General features: G+C 43.7%; 1 long non-coding RNA gene across 1 annotated transcript; it reads left to right on the forward strand.

The window, feature by feature from the left end:
• The first annotated feature begins 414 nt into the window (after window positions 1–414).
• Window positions 415–3840, forward strand: LOC125940611 (uncharacterized). Its single transcript, XR_007463797.1, has 3 exons — window positions 415–743; window positions 2802–2928; window positions 3552–3840. It is a non-coding gene; the product is annotated as an uncharacterized LOC125940611 (long non-coding RNA).
• The last annotated feature ends 1105 nt before the right edge of the window (window positions 3841–4945 follow it).

Genomic DNA, 4945 nt, shown 5'->3' on the forward strand with positions numbered 1-4945 from the left:
AAGGCGCCAGAAAACCGGCATACGTTGCACGGCAGTAACTAACCAAAAGAAAGTGGTGGCCTGCGCATATATACGTACCAGATCAAGCGCCACCACGGAGGTAGCAGCCATAGCCCTCGCAATCAAAGAAGCAGAACGAAGAGGTCGCTCCGTATATATCTTGACGGATTCGCAAGCCGCCTGTCAGTTATATCTTAGAGGCACACTTCCCAGGTGCGTCACCGATATCCTGGGCCCCACGCTGACTGAGGACCATTGGGGTCGTCAGATGCCTAGGGCACACGTACGGGCTTGGAAGGCAACGAGGAGGCAAACTGCGTAGCTCGCGGACTTGCTGGCCGAGCTGCAGAACCCTTTTTGAGGCCCCTCGCAGAGCCCTATGAAGCATAGAGTTTCATATTACTATAACTAGAGGGCAATGTGGCGCTGCGATCGTTCAACTATCATGGGAATGATGGGAAGTACAGGCTACGGATTGGTATTCTGTTGACTGGCGAACTAGTCTACAGGTATTTTTTTGTCAGTTTTGGTTTCGCTAGTTTTGCTCCAAGCGCAGTTGCTACAATCCGCAGTGGGGCAGTGCGGCGCAAAACTCTCGAGCTCTCTGTATTTGTTCGGTCGCTCGAAGTAGCGATAGGGTTCTTTATTCTATGGCGATAGCGTGCTGAGCAAGCGACTGGAACGATGCTTGTGTCGCGGCGTGTTGACGAAGCCCTGACGAGAAAGCGACGGCATCGTAAAAGGTGAGAGAACGTGTTTTGACTGTTTTGACCCTGCTTTGTTAAGTGTGTTAGGTTGACGCCGTAGCCGCTTTATCAAACTTCAGAAGATCGAAAAGAAGGTAACATACAAGCACAGTACTCGCGGGATCGAATCCCGGCCACGGCGGCCGCACTTCGATGGGGGCGAAATGCGAAAACACCCGTGTACTAGATTGAGGTGCACGTTAAAGAACCCCAGGTGGTCCAAATTTCCGGAGTTCCCCACTACGGCGTGCCGCATAATCATGTCGTGGTTTTGGCACGTAAAACCCCATAATTATTTTTAAAGCACAGTACTACGCACATCTTCTCTGCTTAAAACCTTTAAAGCACGTAGAAAACGTGGCATATCCCCGCAAATAAGTTTCAGTGGCGGATTTCATTAAAATTCCTGGGATGACTGATCGGGCCGGCGTATGCGATCATTGTAACGCGTCGCGATGCTGCATCTAGTGATGGCTTACGTGTGGGATGTCTGATCGGTTGTGGTTCCGTTGTAGTGTGTAAAGTACGCTCGCTTTTACACGAGCCCATAGAAATCTGTACCAGCTACGTTCGTTAGATTATGGGGGTATGCAGCATACGTTTCCGGCGCACAACATTCATAATTATATGAAAGCTTGCAGCTTTCATTTATATTTCAGCTTGCGATTGCTCTTACTTTCCTGTCTAGTTTACTAACGCAGTGCCACTTGACTGACGGAAGAATGTTGCATGTGATAACTGAAAAAGAAAATGGTGCGTTTCAAATACTGTAGCTCAGATGAAGAAAGAAAAACACTATAGTAATGAGGTTGACCAATTCCTTGCTCATAAAATTGGTGCATTGCAAAACCTGGAAGTGTGTGGTGGTGTCGTGCTGTCATTGCTCCTTGCAATTTAACTTGGTTAATGTCCGCATGAAATTGACTCCTTATACTTTTTAGTTTAGAGATTAGTATTAACATAAATGCAGTGTGTATACGTGTCGCTGTAGTCATTCATTTTTGTAATGTTGCCAGGGTTTACATAAGATTGACAGTTGAAGGAATCGTAGCAAAAGGAAAATAGGACAATCAAGCACAGTTTTTTGGTTTGCTTGCAAAACACAGTAAGACAGACGAAATAAATTTTGTTGTTGAAAGTTAGCGCTTGTCTTCGTCTTCGTTTCTTCTCGTGTCCGTGTTTTCATGCGCTTCCTCATTTGAGGCCCGGCAACTATGTCATAGTGTGCACTTCATAGAAGACCTAGATGCGAGCAACACAGCATTGAGCAACCAAAATCTTGTGCACAACGTGTTGGTTGATTACAACGCTGCCCATCCTTCCGGTGAACACATCGAGTGAGCTTCAAGTGTTGCTGCTGATGCCTTCACAAGAAATCGAGGGTAGAAGACAAAAGACAATATTAAAAAGCATATAACAATAGTGTAGCATAGTATAACAATATAAAATATTGTGTTACTAAAGTTCATCCGTGTGTGAAGGGTTTCAGTGGACGTACTAAAACAGCAAGGCCAGCTTGTTCTATTTAGTGTATTTTTCGAGGAAAATATTGGTAAAGTAAGATGTATTAGTTTCTGTAATTACTTAATGTTTTGGTAGGACAGTAATTGGTCGCTGTAGGCAATTGCAATTTTGATTTAATTATAATTTTGTTTATCTGTGCTGTGTAGAATTCTGATTGCAGCACATATAAAATCGGCCATACAATCGTCTATGTTGGTGTTTGCAGTTGCATACTATATAGCCCGACCTCATTCAATTTTGCTCAACCAGCCAATCAGTGCTCGCCTGAGGGCGAAAGGCGAACTACCGTGGAACGTTTCAGAATACGGCCCCAGGTTGTATATATTAACCAGAGGCCTTTTCTTAACCGCCCTTGAATTTGAATTCCCCAACTATAAATAGTTCTTAGCTAAATTTAGTTTTCACCTAGGATTATGTTATAAAATTAAGTTTTTTGAAAATCAGATGCCATTTGACCCAGTAATCATGATACGAAACTTCAACTCATACTGTGCACAAGAATGATTCATATCTGCCTTTTATATGTTTTAGGATGTTTTAGGATGTTTTAAAACATCCTAAGCGCAGTGTCCACCAACAGTGACATCACAGGAATGACAGGATCTCTGCCCTTTGAAGTTAGCCCAGCCTTCTCGTCCTGTGGGGCAGCATGTATGCAGTGAGGCTGAATTATACTGTTCTTTGCCATCACTTCTCTTGCAACTTAAAGCATCCCCCTCACTTTCTTCAGAACATGAATATGGTTCATGTGATATGGCTAGGATGGGGTAATTTGGCAATGTGGCCTCAGTGTATGCTTCATCTGGTGATTGGCACAAGCATCACTAGCTTGACATCCCACAAGGTCACACATGCTGTTCCTGTGAAGTTACCAGTGGTATGAAGACACATGTAATTTGGCATGTGTTTGCAAGTGTTCAAGTCAAAGGAACCTATAATTTTTGCTTGTGTGCCTGAGGGGTTGAAGCTTTATACCTTGGTTATTAGATTGGAATAGACATACAAAGAAAGAAAAGGGGACAAAAATTGTGACAGTACTCTTCAGTATTCTTGATCCCATCAGACAGTTTCTTCCCTGATAAGTTCATTCGCATGAACATAGTGAGTTCGAGACAAAAACATAATGTGAAATCATCGTTACTGTGAACTGGAGGGGTTTGCCATGTTTTGCTAGAACATTTATATTGTGCAACATATATTCATAAATTTTGCTCTTTAATGTCAGTTTTGCTCTTCGCAGCTGCTAACAATCTTTGTGAATTTCTTTCTATGTTTCTTTAGGACCTGAGAGAGACTGACGTTTTGGGATCTGCTACACCTTTCTCTTCCCTGGTATGCAGTGAAAATAAATTGAAAGTTGAAATGAAATAAACAAACATACTTCTACCCTTGTGTTGTCACTGCTTGGTTGAAACAAAGTCGGCACTGCTCCTTCACGCAGTCGGCGTCGTTGTAGACCACCGCAAAAGTTAGATTGCTCGAAGTGGGCAGAGCACAGAGCATGACGTCTGGTTGGAGCAAAGCCTCTCAGACCCATGGCTTGAAGCCATTTTTGCAGGAGGATGGGATTGTCAATTGGAAACCTGTTTATTGAACACAAAAAGTGCATAAAGTGGTCAGTCATCATCATCATCACCAGTCTATTTGTATGTACAGTGCAGGACGAGGGCCTCTCCTAGAGATTTCCAATTACCCCAGTCTTGCACTAGCCGATTCCACCTTGCACACACAAATTTTCCAATTTCATCACCTCGCCAAAATTTCTGCCGACCTCGACTGCGCTTCCCTTCACTTGGCACCCCATTCGGTAACTGTAATAGTCCAACAGTTATATGCCCTATGCATAACATGGCCTGCCCCAGTTCCTTTTTTTCTCTCTCTTAATATGAAACCGAATATCGGCTTTCCCCATTTTCTCTCTGATCCACACTGCTCTCTTCCTGACTCTTACCATTGCACCTAACAACTTTCGTTCAGTCGTTTTTTGTGTGGTCAGTACGTAGATGCAACTTTCTGCTTTGCTACAGCACTTTGGCTTCTTGTACATGCTGCTAGCCTTAAAGCTGTTAAGTGTAGCTGCAGACATATGCTGGGTGTTTAATTAAGCTGCCAGTAATATTTTTTTGCTCATGATGCAGAGTGCAATGGATAGACTGCTGACTGCTTGCATAAAGCATTTTGTTTGCTACATAGTTGCTCTTCTACTGGCTTGACAATCAAATTTGATTGAGGGCTTCATTGCATGTGTTCATTGAAATGGTTGTTTCAGGACATTTGAGAACACAAACTTACTTGTGGTAAGAAAGGTTGCTGTTTCCTGGCTGTAGTCTGCTGTCGCAAAACGGGTAAGCGCAAAGCCACGACGTAACAGTTGCTGGCGCGCACTTCAGAAGAAGCGGTACGTCAACATAAAATATAGTAAAGCATGCTCGTAAGAGGCCACAAGCGTCTAAGATAGCACTGCAGCAGATGTGTTTAAAAGTACTCGAAGGCGTTCATCAATCGTGACAGCCGATGCAGCCTTTCGAAAGAGCGAGAGAGTTCGCAAGTGCGTACCGTCTGCGAGAAAAGTTCACTTTCCCCGCGTTCGCAGCGAGCAGGCGTCGTAGCAGACGACACTTGTAACATTTCTCTCAAAGGCGCAACACTTTTCTCATAATACAAAATTTTTATTT

Source organism: Dermacentor silvarum, chromosome 10, assembly GCF_013339745.2.
Source record: "Dermacentor silvarum isolate Dsil-2018 chromosome 10, BIME_Dsil_1.4, whole genome shotgun sequence".
NCBI lineage: Eukaryota > Metazoa > Arthropoda > Arachnida > Ixodida > Ixodidae > Dermacentor > Dermacentor silvarum.